Genomic DNA, 16,582 nt, shown 5'->3' on the forward strand with positions numbered 1-16,582 from the left:
GAGCCCCCTAAAGAGCTGTTCCACTCCACCTTGACCAGGGCACACAGCTCTGAGCAGCCCTAGCTCCCCCACTGGGAGCCCTGCCCTCAGTTACTCCCATGGGTGCGCAATGGGCCTGAGGGGCAGGGGCTTCCTCTCTCCTTTTGCTTTAACCAGATTCCTTCCTTCCCCATTTCCCCCCCCCACCATTCTAATTCATTTCTTTCTCTCCAAGCATCTCTGCTCCCAACCTTCCTTTCCTCTCCTCTTTCTCCCCTCCCTTTCCCTTCCTCCCCAGGGACCTGCTGGGGTCAAGCCGAGCCAGAGAGAGCAGCTGAGATGTCGCTGGTCTTTCCCCTCTCCCCCGCTGCAGGGTCTGTGCCAACACCCGCCCCAGCCCCAGAAAAGACCCAGAACTACTAGGACTGAAGGCCAGGGCAGGGGCACGACCAAGGGGGTCCTCTGACATCTGCAGTCCCACTCTCTCTCTGCATCTGCTTTGGCTCCTCAGCTTTTCCTCCTGGAAAATGGGATGGCAGAGAGGAAGGGGGAGCCATGGGGGAGGGGCAGCAGGGAATCCACTGCTGGCCAATCACAGGCTGGCACCTTGGGTGGCCCCAGGCACCGTAGACATCGTGGCCATAGCCAATGTGTGAGACAAAAGGGCTAAGGAGCCTGTCTGGTGCTCCAGACATCAACATCAGAGGCGAGTGGGTGCTCCTCCTCTCCTGGGGTCTTAGTGCTCCCGTGTGTGAAATGGGCAAGGCCAGCCTACAGGACCCCCTCTTCCTGAATTTGGAAACCAAAGGGCGAATCAGCACCCTGTTCTTGGCTGCTACGTGACCTCGGAATTCACTTCCCTCTGGGCTCCCATTCCTTCTTGTCAAAGGAGGGGGTTCAGACAGGTGATTCATTGCCGAGGCTCTTTCAGTTCTGAAAGAAGGTTCTGGATTGTGGAGAGGAAGTTTAACAGTGTCCCACTTATCAGGGGAAAAAAGAGGAGCCTGTTTCTTCCACTGCAGGCGTGAGCAGCGTCATTTTGAGGAAATCGTCTTAAACATCAAAAAAAAAAAAAAGCTCTCCACACTAAGAAATCCACTACCTCGTTCATCAGGGGCAACCAGCACATGGAACAAAAGGGGAATATTAAGTAAATGGTGGCGCATCCACCCTATTGGAAAAGCCTGAAGACATTAACGGCGGTGTTTATGAAGAGTTGGTTACAAAACAGGAAAAGGCTCCCATGAGCGCCAACGAAGAGAGCAGGATATACGTCTGAACAGAGAGAGTGCCGACAAGTCGCTAAAAAACAACCCAGCCACCAAGCCGAAAAGACTGCGGAAAACGACATCAAAATACTAACACTGTCACAGCCCACCGAGACTGTCTATAACCTTTTTTATTTTTCTCTATTTTTCAGATTTTCCCATTAATCATATTTTAAAACATATATATTGAAAAATCATTTTTAAAAAATGAACACCTCCAATTGAGAAACTTTCCCTTTCCATTCATTTATTCATTCATTCATTACTGGTTCATTCATCCCTGTGTCTGTCCAGCCAAAGCCCAGTGTCCATTGTGGCCAGGTCCGGCTCTCACCTGCAGGAAAGGGAACCAGTGGAGGAGGAAGACGCGCTCCCCCTCCCCAGGAATGCACCCACGGGCATGGACCCTACAGGGGCTCTAGTGAGCAGAAATCAATCCTGCCTTCCTGTGACCTCCCAGGCTAGCCCTCAGCTGTGAGGATCTCAGGGTCTAGCCTTCCGGTCAGAAACCGACCTTCACGGTGGGGCTGCGGAGTGGGGAGAGTCCCCCCACGAGGCCATAGGCTCCGGCTGCACCAGCTTTCCCAGGCTCTCCCACTGCAGCACCTTCTCTGGGCTCAGAGGGGGGTCCTGAGAAGGCACCCCTCCACCTGGTGGGAATACAGGGTGGGAACATGCTGTGAGCTCAAAGAGTCCCCACTGCAGCCTCCTGGGTGGGGGCTGACAGGGTCGGGGGAGGATTAACTCTCTCCACGCCTGGATGGAGCCACAGAACAGCCTTCCCGTGCCGCCCCTCACCCCCCCACCCCCACCAGGATCCCCTCTTTGAATAGAAGGATTTCCTTCACTTGCCGGGGCTGGCAGTCCCATCCCTGGGCCTGCTCCCTACCCCAGGAAGAAAAGGGGGGGCTGCTCTCTGGAATGTAATGAAGACAGATTTCCACGGGCTCTCTGCCCCCACTCCCACTCCAACTAGCCTTGGCCCTTTCCACCCCGCCCCTCCCCGCAAGGCGCAGAGGGATGGAGCGCTCTGTGTGCAGAGACCCCGCTGACCCCGCGGCCCCCACTCTGCGTTGAGCGCCCCCAGGCCTGCGGTCCCCAGAAATTCTCTAGGGTAGCACTCGTTTCGCAGTGCCCAGGCGGGAAAGGAGAAGTTCCCACCCCCTTCTCCCCGCCCCCAGCCCCTAGGGGAGGGGCGAGGGTCGGATCTCCGGGTCAAGGAGCAGCGCCTGCTGTGGACCGCAGGAGACAAACACCCCGTCACACACACACACTCACACACACACACCACCCTCAGGATCACCACCTCTGAAGCCCGCATTGTATGGGAAGGGCGGGGGGGGGGGGAGTGGCTGATGGGGGGAGGGGGACTCGACGTGCCTGCACTCACCAGCCAATCACCAACCCCAAGAGAGGCTGGAACCCGCGACCCCAGCCCCTGAACCCGAGCCTCGGGTGGCCACCGCGCACTCCACCCCGCCCGACCCACCCGATGTCAACGTCTCTAACCCAAACAAGCCCCACCCCCAAGAAGTCCCCCCTCAGGGTTCCTGGGGTTAGTACCCCCCACCCCGAGAGACCAAGCTCCGACCTCTCCCCACAACCGCACAGGCGCGAGGTTTCATTGTCAGCCTGGCCACTGGGGCGCGCGCGAGGCGGGGGTGCCAGGGCAGGGGACTATCGCAGCCAGTGGGGAGGGGTCTCCGGGGGAAGTGTTCGGAGCCGCTCCTCCTGCCCGGTCCAGATCCGGAAGCCGCCGGGGGAGGAGGAAGGCGGGGGCGGGGAGAGCGCGACCTCGGTGCTCGCGGGCGGCGAGGCGGGGCCCAGGCGGCCGGAGTGAGCGCCCGAGGCGTCGGGGGCGCCGAGTCCCCCGGGAGGCTGCGCTCTAGGGAAGTTTCCCACCGGTGGCCCGGAGCAGGACAGGGCGCGCAGCCGACCCTCCCCGCCTGACCAGCTCCGCGGCGCAGACTGCGAACTTGAGCAAAACTCCTTCCTCCCCGCGTCCCTCCCCTCCGGTCCGAGGCCACCAGCCCCGCCATCTCAGCCCTCAGCCTTCGGCCTGTGCCACGGTCGCCAAGACCTCACCAGAGTGTGGTGGAGAGAAGGGGAGGGGGAAATCCCCAGCACAACCAAACTGCGGCCAAAAAAAAAAAGAAATTCCTTCTGAGACCGATTCCCTCAGCGGGTGTGGAAAACCCCAAACAGGCAGGTCTGCAACTCCAGCCAAGACCGCGGCGCGGTAGGAGGGGTGCCGGGGGCGGGCGGAGACCCCGGCCGGCAGCCTCGGGAGCCCTAGCGCCCGGATCGTCCCCCCACCCACCAAGACACAAAGCTTCGCCGCCAACAATACCTGCGGGCTCCTCCTGGGTCTCCCGGGCGCGGGCGCTGCGCGTCTCGCCACCTCCCTTCCCCGCGCGGCCTCTCCTCTGCTCGCGCGCGCTGTCCCCTCGTCTCTTCCAGAACGCGGCGGCCGGATGAGATCTTTGGGAGAAAAAAATGTGAGCGCTCGCACGATTCCTTTCTCTCCGCCCGCCGCTCGCGGCGGCCGGGGGCTCGCTTTTTTCTCCCTCGCGCTCCCGCGCGCGCCGCGCCTCTCGCGCCCCGTGTTTCCTTCTCAGCAGCCCCTGCGAGCGCCCTCAGTAGCCATTATTCACGGGCCACCGGGGGACAGGAGGTAGAGACCGCCCCATGGCCGCATCCACTCGCCAAGCGCGATGCGGGCGCGGGGCGCGCGCGGGGAGGGGCGCGCGATGAGGGGCTTGGCTGCGCGCAGCCCGCGCCCCAGACGCGGGGGAGGGGAGGAGGCTGAGGGGGCAGGAGGGAGGGGGCGGGGGAGGACTAGGAGCTGAAGGGAGCGGGAGGAGGGGGCGCCGGGGAGACGCTCCGGCGGCTCTCACCGCCGGGCTCAGGGTCACTGGTTAGGAAGCTCCGAGGCGCTTAGGGACCCGGGGCTGTCGGGGGCTGGGGGGGTGGTAAGTGTCTTCGTGCGCGCGAGCGCGCGCGCGCGTCAGAGAAGGAAGGGGAGGGAGGGGACGCTTTAATATTTTCCCAGTGACTTACGAGCCCGTGGGTGAGCTCCTGGCTGCGCGCTCGGGTCCGTGTGTTTATCAGTGTGGCTGTGTATTTCTGGTCTGCCCCCCGTGTGAATGTCACGGGGCGTGGGGGCCTGCTGCGAGCTTGTGAATGTGCTTCTGGGTCTCGGGGGGACTAAGCGATGCGGTGCCTGCGTGGGGTTGTTTGTGTGCGATTGTTTATCAAGGGCTTCGGGACTGCGCCTGTGTGGGCCGTGTCTGCGTGAGGTTGTGCGCGTGTGGGATTGTGTCTGCGTGGGCCCGAGTGTGTCTGAGGGGTGTCGTGTCTCCGTGAGGGCTTGTTTGCGTGAAGCTGCGGTTGTAGGGGCGGGGGACTAGCGAGGGGTTGGGGTGCGCCCGCACGCGGTCTTGTGTGGGACTAGCGGGGCAGTGTTCTGTGTGCGGGGCCGAGGCCTGGCTGGAGGAGGGGGTCCGCGTGGCGCCAGGGACCGCACCGCTGCAGAGGCACGAACAGGCCGCTCAGGGGTCCCAGCACAGCGCGGCGAGTGGTGGCGGAGGAGAGAAGGCGGAGACCCGGGGACCCGCATCCCGCCCCCCCCTCCGACCCCCGCTCCAGAGACGCAGTTTAGAGATCCTGGCACTGGCCGGCCCCGCGGTCCTAGAGGCACCGGGTTTGGAGGACTCGACCGGGCCGGGAAGACACCTACGGACTGGGGGCAGCGGGGGCCGAGGCTTGGAGATCCGCGAGCAGCCCAGAAGCGCGCGGCGAGGACTGCCCGCGAGGCGGGTGGCGGTCCGGAGACGGTGGAGGACCAGGCCGAGACAAAGAAGCGCGGGGCCGGGGCCTCGAGGCGGGACCGTACCTCCGGTTCCCCCGCGGCCGAGGGGCGGGCCCTCCTGGCCCCAGTCCCGGGCCGCCGCCGTAGCGGCCCCAGAGCCCCAGGGACACGGAATTACGCGCCCCGGGCGGGGCCGAGGTGTGGGGCGAGCGGGGCGGGGGAGGGGGAGGGTTGCGCGTAGCCGGCGGGCGCGGCGCCCCGGGGCTGTGATTGAGCGCCTGGCTGCCCGCCCCTCGCCGGGCTGCTCACCGCCCACGCAGCCATTCATTCATTCATCCGTTCTCTCTCCATCCACCCACCTTCTACCCAAACACGTGTCCAGCCTGTCGTCCGTCCACCCGATTATCGCGCCAGGGATCACACTGACGCGTCAGCGCTGGCTCTCTCCACTTTCCCTGCCTGCCAGCCTGTCCGTGCCACTCTCCTTGGCCCCCACCTCGCGTCCCCCCGGGCCCCTGTCTGTCTGGCAGGGGGGAGGAGCGCACCCCACGACCTCTGTCACTCGGTCTTTGCTCTTCAGTGATGGCCAGACCCAGTCCCTACCTACTAACCGTCCCTCCACTAAGGGCTTTGTATATCAGGGCTTCTCCCCTCCCTGCCGGGCCTTCGCAGAGACCTGGTGACTCTCTGGAGGGCAGGGGCCAATACCGTATCACACCACTGCTGGAGCGCCTCCTCAGCCTCTGGGCTGGGCAGGCAGTGGAGGGGAGCAGCGAAGTGGGGGTGGAGGTGACGGGGGTGCATCGAGAAGGGGTTTTATGAAGGACTGCTGTGCCTCCAGGTCCTGGGCAGAGGGCTGTGCGGGTCCTAGTGGTCCAGAGGTCATTAGGACCCCGGTGGCCAGAACAGTCACCCCAAACCTGCCATTTGTAGGTTGTCAACTGAGAACGAAGAAAACAAGTTCCTGGTCTCTAGCCCAGACCTCATCCATCCAAATGGCCAGAGCCCCTCCACACTGTTCCTTCTGCCTGGGAATCAGCATCTAGCAGTCAGGCGTGGGAAGCATTGGCCAGGAACAGCTTCCAGACTGCCCAGTCCCGAGGGTGGCTGCCTGGTGCCAAGAGCAGACCACTCCCAGAGACAGACCCTCTGCTGACTCCAGGCTCACCAGGTGAGGATGCAGCAAACCCTGAGCACCCTGAGCACCCCCTCCTCTCCGGGCTCTAGCCCCACCCACCTCTAATATGCAGATGCTTAGTCTCTGTCTTCAATTATCTGGCCTGGGAACCAGGGTTACTCAGTCCTGAGGCCACTGCGTGCACCATTTAAAAAAAAGTCCCAGTTCCTCCTGGGACCCCTGACTCAACCTCAGCGCTGCCTGACCCTCAGCCTGTCTCTGTCACATCCTGACTCACCCACCTCCGCCAGGCAGCCCCCCAACAGGCCAGCTGGCAGGTGGGGAAAAGGGTGGTGGTGGATGCCTCCTTTCCCTAGGGACATGCACACTCTCACTCCCCTGCCCCCTTCACCACTGTCTCATTCTCACCTCGGGGCCTTTGCACTTGCTGATCCCTGTGCCTGGAATGCTCTTCCCCACCTTCTAATGTACCACATGTAATGTATGTATTTTGTAGGCGCTTTTGTTTGTCTGCTCACTGGCGCCTCCTCCGTCCCTGGGATGGTGCCTGGCACAGATTCAATAAGTATCTGGTGACTGAACGACTGAGCCTGATCCAGACGCTTCCTCTTCTCTGAACCCAGGGCCCCTCTGGAGAACAATGGGAGGGGATGAAGAACAGTGGGGCAAGGACAGGTGGTATGACTCATCCAAGGTCACTGGAGGGCCCTTGGTGTATTCTGGATTCCGAGCACGTGTCCAAGGGGTTGGGAGAAAGGAGATGGCGGAGCTGCCGCTTATCCCAAAGGAGAACGGAGCCCTTTCCCAGGCAGAGGATAGACGCCCCCACCTGGCCAAGGCCCTTCCACCAGTGCTGTCACAGCAGGGCTCTGCCCATCTCTGATTGAAGCCAGGCTCAGAGCCATCAGAGGGCTTGTCAAGAACACACAGCAGGACAACTGATCCCCACCTGACTGTAAATTTCCAGACCCTGGCTCAGTGCCAGGCCCATAGCAGGCATTCAGGATGCTCTTAGCAAAGCAATGAATGAAGCAACAGTACCAAGATTCAGACTGAGGTGTGCACAGCCCTGGACCCCTTGCTTGTTCCATCAGCCCCTACCAGCGGGATTTGCAGGATGGTGGGCCGGGCCCACCACATGGCAGGTCTTCTGTTCGTTCATGCTGAGGGGAGGCTGCCGGGCTGGTTGGCTCCCTGCTCCAGCCAGGGGTCTGAGTCCATGCCCCACCATGTAAGTCCTGCTCCAGGTTTGGCAGGGAGAGGGAGAGTCCCATGGGCCAGGGTGAACATTCACAGTCTCGATGGGGGGAAGCTGTTTCCTGGGGGGAGATGTGGTCACAGCCTGAGAGCCTGGGCCAGGATGGTGCCCATTCACTTGCCCAGCACTGTCTGAAGAGCCACCTTCCTGCAGACCCTGTGTCCAGGTGCTGTTCAGAGTGAAATAATAAATAGGGGCCGAGGAGTGGGGTGCCCAGGCAGACCATGCAGTCGGGGGCCTGGCAGATGCTGGGCTCACTGACAGGCCACTAGGGAAGGGGTTAGCCAGGGCCCACCCTCCTGGTGGGCACAAGAGGCAGAGAAGAGGGACACAGACTCCAGCCATCAGGCCCAGCAGGTGCTACCAAGAGCCAGACGTCTCATTCAAGCTCAGCCCTGGTGCGGTGACCCCCAGGCCTACTGGGCTTGGAGGGCTGTGGCTCGCGGAGGGAAGGACGCAGCACCGGACACCTGGTCTGCAGGTGCGCAGGCCTCGGGTCAGAGGTGCACCAGCAATTTCAAGTTTCCATCTTGTCCTCAGCTCAGCCACCCTTCCCATTTCACAGTCGGGTCTCTGAAGGCCAGATGGCTGAGTGGCCCCTGGCACCCATCCACTTGGGCAGTATTTACAGAGCACCTCCTATGTTCCAGGGACCGTTCTACGTGTGAGGAGTCAGAGCAAGGAGCAAGATGGAGGTCCCCTTCTTCCTTGTCGGGACACAGTGTCATCCATGACACTTAGGTGAGGTGTGCCGCGACAAATAAATAAAGGAGAGCTTCCCAGGTCACGCAGTGGTAAAGAACCTGCCTGCCAGTGCAGAAGACAAGAGATTCAGGCTTGATCCCTAGGTCGGGAAGATCCCCTGGAGGAGGGCATGACAACCCACGCCAGTATTCCTGCCTGGAGAATCCCATGGACAGAGGAGGACAGAGGAGTCTGGTGGGCTACAGTCCATGGGGTCACAGAGTCAGACACAACTGAGCGACTAAGCATGAGCATGGGCTGGAAATATGGGGGTGGGGGAGCTGTTTTCCAGTCGATGCCCAGGAACTGGCACTTGAAACAGGTGAGAACAGACCTGAAAGACGAAGGCAGGAGGCAGGCAGCTACCTGGGGGCAGAGCTGCCCAGACAGAGGGGATAGCACAGGTGGAGGCCCAGAGGCTGAGGCAGGGCGAGAACCCTCATGGAGCCGCCAAGGTTGGAGTGCAGGAGCCAAGGGGCACGTGGGAGGAGACGGGGACACAGAAGTGACAGGAGCCACCCACAGGCGCTTGTGCATATCTGTGAGGCCCCCAGGTCTCATGAGGCGACAGATGAAATATCTCTGGAGCAGGCCTCACAGGGTGGGGGCTCAGAGAGCCGACAGCACATCCAGTTCTGGGTTTATTTTGGAGGACGGGCTGGTAGCATTAGCTGTTGTGGGCAGCCAGGTGGGCACGTGGAGTGGGCTCTCCCATGGGCGGACCATTCTCCTACCCCTCTGACTGTCAGTGACCCTCCTGCCCATCTGTCAGCTTAGCCAGCTTCACTTTTAGTGGGTGTGCTGGAAGCCTGCCTGATCTGCCAAGTGGCGTCCACACTGAGCCTCAGTTTCCCCCTTTCATGCATCTGTGGGCAGGCCCACAGCCCTAGGGGCTGGCTGGGGTGGGGTCTGCTCACCTTGTTTGCTGAATGTGAGGCCAAAAGCCAGTTTTTTCTCCCCTGCCTTTGATCTATAAGGGCTTCCCTCATAGCTCAGCTGGTAAAGAATCCGCCTGCAATGCAGGATGACCCTGGTTTCATTCCTGGGTCAGGAAGATCCACTGGAAAAGGGATAGGCTACCCACTTCAGTATTCTTGGGCTTCCCTTGTGGCTCAGCTGATAAAAAATCCACCCGCAATGTGGGACACCTGGGTTCGATCCTGGGTTGGGAAGATCCCCCGGATAAGGGAAAGGCTACCCACTCCAGTATTCTGGCCTGGAGAATTCCAGGACTATATAGCCCATGGGGTCACAAAGAGTCAGACATGACTGAGTGACTTTAACTTTCACTTCATTCTGTACAACCTTTGATCTCTGCTGGCTGGGCTTCCGCTGCCATCTCTCTGTTTGTCCATCCTTCCTTCCTAGACTAGAGCCCACCAGATGAGGTTGTATAGCTTCCAACTCAGACAGGGCAGACCCACCTGCTTTGGACACTGTTCCTTGGGCATGGGACCCAACCAGGAGGCCTCTGACCTCTCTCTCACACACATACCCCTACTGGTAGACCCCTAGCCTCCCTCTGCTGGGGGTTCCCGGCCAGCACACCTGAAGCACCCCTCCACCACCATCCTCTCTCAGCGTCCAGAGCACCTGAGATGCTGGACCATCTCGCTGAGCTTGGAGACCGCATGGCCCTGCCTTCTGAGGACAGAGGCTGGTGGTTGAGGACAGGGCTCAGTGGGAGAATGAGAAGGAAAGAGGGAAGACAGACAGACATTTGGGAAGCATGGATGAAGTCCAGAGGGTGGGGAAAGGAGTGAGGGTGAGAGACAGGAGCAGAGTGGAGGACAGTGGGGACGGGGAGAAGGGAGGCTGGAGGAGAGGGCAGGCAGGGGTCTCCAGGCCCCTCTCCCACTCTGCATTCTCTGGAGACGGCACTCTTGGCTCCTGACTATGACCATGGTCACCTGCCCCCAGTGCTTCTGGCCTGCCTGGTGTCCCGACTTGGTCCTGGGAGCAGCTCCTTGAAGCCTCATGCCTGCCTGGTGCCCAGCGGGGCTCAGCAAGAGGCAGGGGCAGCGGTGTGGCTGGGGCCTCACCGGTCCTCTGCACCAGTGCAGACTGACCCCTGACCCCCGTTACAGTGCCAGCACCCCCACCCAACCCCAGCCACAGACTGACCATGGATGGACTTCTGACTCCAGCCACAGTCTCAAGCCACAGACTGACCTCTGACCCCACCCCAGCCTGAACCCTGATGCTAGCAGAGGCAAACCATAGTGACCATCCCCTGGACACGTTCCTCCAGGGACTATATGGGATGAAGGGCAAAGGCCCACTTTAGGGCCACTCACCCCCCAGATAAGAAGCACCATCAACTCAAGTGACCCCTCACTAAGGCCTCAGACCTGCCCGGGCCAGTGAATGCAGGCTGGACACACACACATAACCAGGCCTGGGGCACAGCCCCAACACAGTCCAGCGGACATGCAAAGACACACACGGGTACCAACACAGATGTGTGTACACAGACTGTCCCTGCCCCCCGCCCCTCTCGCTGGGACACACAGCCCTCCTGCCTAGGCCCGGGGGTTCCCCAGACAGCCCCCACTTTCTCACGGGCCCTCCCTGGGCCCCAGTGGCTTCCTCTGCCTGCTGGGGTGGGAGCCCAGTAAGAGGCCAAGCGTCGCAACCTCCCTTAGACCCCCCGCTTCAAGGAGAGAAACTGCTCACATCACACAGTAGATCCTGGCCATCAAGACCTCCATACACACACACTCCCCTAATCAGCCACATACATGCACTGTATGCAGGCCAGGAGAGCAGGTACACACGTGCAAGGGGCACACAGCAAGGATACGCAGAGCCTCCTCTCTGTGCTGGCAACACGTGCACACACTCCCACACCCGCCTGACTCACCCGTCCCCTCCCCCACGCGCACAGGTGTCTCTACCTCTGGTGGCTCACGTGACCCCTCCAGCCCCTTCCTAGCTCAGCTCAGGGCTTCTGGGGCCTTTGCTCTCCCTCTCGAGCCCTCCTGTCCGTGTCCACCTAGACCAGGCCGGCGCTGGCATGTCCTTACTAGGAGCTGAGGTCGCACCCTCCCACATACCCTGAACCAGGAACAGCACCGCCCCTGCTGGCCCCCGGGAGCAAGTCCGGCTCTGCAGCGTGCTGGCTGTGTGTCCCTGGGCAGCCCCACACCCTCTCTGAGCCTGGTTTCCACAGCTGAGAAAGAGGGGTGATGCTCCTGCTCGCACGTGGCAGTGGTGAGATGGGGGCGGGGGGACATGGGCTGGACAGCAGGCTGCTAATACCTCTCTCCCTAAACTGAGCACAAAGCTCATAGTCTGAGGCCCAGACAACCGCCCCAACTCCGCAGCAGCTGCAGCAGACGCAAGGACCAGCCCCTCCCACAGACTGACGGAGCCCAGAGAGTCGAAGCAGCCACACTGGAGGCTGAGTGCTGCTCAGCCTCCAACATGGTCCCAAGCACCCCCAGGACATGTGGCAAGAGACCACTGGCTGCTTCCCCTTGTGTTTCTCAGCCTGTTTTTTCACCTCTCAAAAGGGAGAGCAGCAGGGCCTGGCTGTGCCAGCTAACAGAAATGAGTGTGTGGAAGTCGCCGGGGGATCTGCCTGCTTGATCTCTGGGGATGGTTACCCCTTCTGGTCAAGGGAGAGAGCTGGGTTTTCAGTCTCTGAGATGAAGATCAAAGTCCACTTTCACAGCAACAGTCAAATGCTGCATTTGCACACCCTACTCAGCTACCTGCTGGGGCAGAGGCCCCTCAGCCCCGCTTCACCCCAGAACCTCATGGCCCCTGGCATTCCACTGGGGGCAGAGAGGGACTGGGGGCCCCTGTGCCACAGACCCAGAAACGGGGGCTCAGAGAGGGAGCTGAGGGGGAGGAGAAGCAACAGGAGGACAGCGTCCCCTCCATATAAGGAAGAGTCTGTTCACAGGCAGAGCTGCCCAGGAACGAACGGGCCGCCTCTGGAGGTGGGGAGCCGCCTGTGGGCTGACGGCGTGCAAGCAGAAGGGGGTCTCCGGGTGGGGACACCACTCAGGCCAGGGGAGGGCCTCGGGCATCTCCAGTCCTGTGACTCGACCAAGGCCACGTGAGCAGGCATGGAATTCCAGAGGCCCAGAGCAGCCATGTGAAAGCCCGCAGAACTACAGACGGCGCCCAATGGGCCGGAGAAAGGCACCCAGCAGCCCTCCATCAATTCCGTAACCCCATCACAGAGCACTTAGTTTTCAGAGGGAAATTCCTAGTTTTAATTTAGAAGTTGTGAGGTATATGCAAGTAAAAAGGAAAAAAATCCAGGGTTCCCCTCGCCCTGGGACGATTATCACTAAGTCAGTTTTGCTTAGAAGTCCTGACAGGTTCTAAAGTTTTAAAACTTGAGGTAGAATCCACATACTGTAAAATTCACCCTGTCAAAACAGTTTTTGGTGTCTGCACACAGTCCTGCAACCATCACCACCATTTCCAGAACATTTTCATCAGAAGGAAAGCAGCCCCCCCACCGCAGCAGTCTCCTCCTTCTCCCCAGCACCACAGCTCCCGACAGCCACTTATTTGCTCTCTGTTTCTAGGGGCCAGGGTGTCCCCTCCTCCAGCCTCCCAGTGCCCACTCCGCCCCCTCCAGCCCTCCATCAGCGAAGGGATCCACTGAGACTCAAGTTGATCCCGTCCCACCCCCGCTCAGAACCATCAGTGGCTCCCAGTCCTGTGCAATCCGGCTTCCTCTGCCTCAGCCACACTGGCCTCTGTTAACCAGGTCCCACCTAGAACCTGTGTCTCCTGGTCTCTGCTTTCCCCACCTCTCCCCGTAGCTCTGCCTGCCTCCTCTCCTTGACCAGGACACATCGCTTGACATTCCTTCTGTCCCACCTTCTCCACTAAAATGGCAGCTTGTACCTAGCATGGAGTCAGAGGTCAGTGAATATTTGGGCTGTCTCCAGTAAAACAGGCACATGCTAAGCCCACACACCCACAGGGCACCTGGATGAACTGGCAGTGTCTCTGCTGGTGGGCACGCCCAGTACAGACCATGCAGTGCCCCTCCTAACCCTGACAGGGGTTCTCCTGACACCTTGGATCTGGTCGCCTGGGCCACAGGGCCTCCAGACATGCAGCCCGGTCCCTTCCCAGGCCCCCAGAGCCCCCACCACGTTGGTGGCTGCTGTGCCCTGTGCCTGCTCTTGCAAGCCCTGCTAAAGGGTCCACCTGACCTACCTGCTCAGGTCCACCGCACACCCCCTCTGACAGAGCTGGGGGCACCCTGTCCACCTGGCCTCAGCCACGCCCAACACAGTAGGGCCCCTTAGGAGGCAGGCTTCCTGCCCCGAGGGTTCTGCTATGACCTGTGGGCGAGAAGGGTCCAGCTGGGGTCACGCTCAGCACTCACACTTGTCAACCTCCTGTGCACCTGTGGGAAGCACAGCAATGGAAAACTCAGGGTTGGTGCCTGGTGGGTGGGGGGTCAGATCTAGAGAAGAGGTGGGAGGACTGGAGCCCAGAGGGGCTGCTGCAGTTGGGCCCACATGTGTGTGTGTGCGGGCGTGTGTGTGTGCATGTGTATGCCAGTGTGTGTGTGTGTGCGTGTGCTGGTGTGTATGTGTGCCAGAGTATGCGTGTGCCTGTGCATGCGTCTGCCAGTGTGTCCGTGTGCACACATGCGCGTGTTCACATGCATGACAGCAGGCTCCATGGTGGCCAGCGCCTGGAGCTCTCCCAGGGCTTTGGTCTCCCCACCTGCACGCAGGGCCCCCTGACTGCCAGCCTCCCTGGCCCCCCAGCTCAGTCCGCCTCCCTATCCTGGAGAGGTTTCCGGTACTGCAGCCCTGCCTCCTCATCCATCAGGATTTTGCTGCATTCCTGTGAGTCATTCTCCAAACAAACCGTGCGAGGGAGAGAAGGGAGAGCAGCAAAGGGGAGGGGAGGGGAGGGGAGGAGAGGGGAGGGGAGGCTCGTTGGGAACCCAGCCCCACCTCCTCCCTCCCGCCTGTTGCCCCTCTACACCCCTACCATGCACACATGGGACCCCCAGAGCTCTAGTGTAAGTCTGGTCAGCTGTGCCATGGATTTGCTGTGTGACCTTTGGCAAGACACTTGCGTTCTCTGGGCGGTTGGAGAAAATGGCCCTGAAGGTCCTATCTAAGAATGCACAGGCTTCCCAGGGGGCAGTCTCAAAGGAGGCGGGGTGTGGGGGAGGTGTGCCCAGCTCCCTGAAGCAGCCTCTCCCCACTTCCTTGTCTGTCTCCCCACCTCTGAGGTGAGGGGGGGCAAGTCCTCGGTAGGCACAGGTGCTGCTGGGCAGGTGCCAAGGTGAGGGCGGAGCAGCCTGTGCCAGTCACAGGGCCTAGGCCTGTCGCGCCCGACTTGGGGCCAGCAGGGCCTCCAGCAAAAGGCCCATCTCCTGCACTGAGAGTGCTGGGCAGGTCTTCCCCATGGGCCAGGCATGAGGGGGTCTCCCGGCAGAGCCCAGCTCTGGGGAGGGGGTTATGAGACACAGCCAAAGCCAAGAGGAAGAATCGCCACAGCAGCAGCAGGGAGCAAGCCTCTGGCAGTACATATGTGTGCACACGTGTTTGTGGGCAGAGCAGCACCCACAGGAGCCAGGGGCTGCTCCTCAGTGACCAGCTTGCTTGAGGTATTTTCACTGCGGCCGCCAGGCCTGACTGGGCTCTAGGGGCCACAGAGCCCAGCAAGTGTGCACGTGATTGTGTGGCCAAGGCCAGCTGCATGTCTGTACACAAGGCCCTGCAGGGTGTGGGAGGGGTGTGAGTGCCCGTGAGCTTGACCAGTGGCAGGGGGCAGCTGGCATCCAGGGGAGTGTGGGCTGCAGGGCTTTCTCCTGAAACAACGAGTCTTCAAACTGCCTCTTCAGGCTCCCACCCTCTGGCTCCAGGATAAGCAGATCCGCTCCCCAGGAGCTGCAGGCACACATATGCCCCAGGCCCAGGGCGGGTACCCGGGGACCCCTGAGACTCAGAGCAAAGCTGCAGGCTGTGTGCCCGGGCACCCCACGGACACGCCACTCTGGACCCAATATGAGGGTTCAAGGAGCCAGAGCAGGGACCTGCCTTCCCAAAGTCCAGCTGGTCCTCAGTCAGGTCTGGAGGCTGCAGCCTGATCCAGAGTGGGGAAGTCAGGGTCTGCAAGGGCAGGGAGAGCGGGTGCACACCCAGGGCTGCACAGGATGGAGACTGGGGGGCAGCCGGGGTGCTCGGCTGCTGCTCCAGGCTGGGATGGGAGGCAGCCATGTGGCAGAGGGTCAGCTTACAGGTGTGGTGGAACAGGGGTAACTGGAGCCGGAGGCCAAGAGGCCCGCAGGAGGAGGAAGCGGGGGCTGCGGCGGCTGGGGTGGAGAAGGGGCATTCCTGAGGGAGTGGGAGCAGCTGAACCAGAGGAACTGCGAGGGGCAGGGGTGCTCCCAGCTCTGCTCCACCCAGGCTGGGACGGGACTGTCCTCAGGTGGAGGCCAGAGCACAGGGGAAACCCCAGGTTGCAGCCCCACCCCTGCTGCGAGCCCCTTCTCCCTGGACCTGTCTCCCCTCCCATAAAAGGAGCAGCCCAGCCCAGCCCATCTCGGAGTGCTCCCCCCATGCCTAGAGCTGGGGGCAGGGGCCCAGGGCTCACCCCCACCCCCCACAGTTGCAAGGTCAGGACACTGTGGGCGCTTCTGCTAGGGCCGAAGGATTTGAGACAGCACAGGCTCGGGTGAGTGGACTGGCACCCGGCCCGGGGCAGGGGCCCGGTTTCCAGGCTCTGGGCCATCACCCTGTGTCCCTCACCATGTCTGGAATCCCTGGTCCCTAAAAGGGAGTGTGGTAGAGACAGCCACCCATGAAAGACAGGGATGCGGGGACACAGAACCTCTCTGAGTCTCAAGCGTGACAAACAATGATTTGCTGGGGACGTCACAGCAGGTGTGCAGGACATGGGAGACCATGACCGCCCCCTCCTCCACAGACCCACCCAGGAGCACTGAGATCTCGGTTCCACCTGATCTGCAGCCTCACTGGGGAGGGAGAGCAGCCGGAGGGGCAGTCAGGAAGACGAAGGAGCCCAGCCCTGTGATCTGGGCTGTGAGTACTCACATTCATCAAGGGGTCTCCTCCCAGAGAGGCCAGCCCCACCCCTGCTGCCTCCCCTGGGTCAGGCACGCTTGGAGAGGATGCAGACCCATAGGCTGAGTGGCCCTGGGGTCAAAGGGAACAGAGAAGAGGGTAAAGGGAAGCTGGAGGGGGGCAAGGTGGGGGGGTGGTGAGGACTGGGAGGGCAGGGTCCCTGCTGGGGGATGGGGTGGCCGCAGGGCCTGAGGGCTTCAGGAACCTTTTCTTGCTCTCTGGGCTCTGCTGACCCTTCCAGTCCCCAGGGAGCCTGTGAGCCCGGGGCAGCTCTTGGGGTGAAAGGCAAAGTACAGC

General features: G+C 61.3%; 1 protein-coding gene and 1 long non-coding RNA gene across 4 annotated transcripts in view; one reads left to right on the forward strand and one right to left on the reverse strand.

The window, feature by feature from the left end:
- Window positions 1-16,582, reverse strand: part of RAI1 (retinoic acid induced 1) — a 103,666-nt gene that overhangs the window by 64,801 nt on the left and 22,283 nt on the right. For all 3 annotated transcript variants that reach the window (XM_070773187.1, XM_070773189.1, XM_070773188.1), the window contains exon 2: window positions 3,598-3,728. The gene's annotated coding sequence lies outside the window, so the exon portion shown is untranslated. The remainder of the gene's footprint in view (window positions 1-3,597; window positions 3,729-16,582) is intronic.
- Window positions 3,065-8,241, forward strand: LOC139177552 (uncharacterized). The gene is made up of 2 exons (XR_011562012.1): window positions 3,065-3,456; window positions 5,992-8,241. It is a non-coding gene; the product is annotated as an uncharacterized lncRNA (long non-coding RNA).

This window comes from Bos indicus, chromosome 19 (assembly GCF_029378745.1).
Source record: "Bos indicus isolate NIAB-ARS_2022 breed Sahiwal x Tharparkar chromosome 19, NIAB-ARS_B.indTharparkar_mat_pri_1.0, whole genome shotgun sequence".
Taxonomy (NCBI): Eukaryota; Metazoa; Chordata; class Mammalia; order Artiodactyla; family Bovidae; genus Bos; species Bos indicus.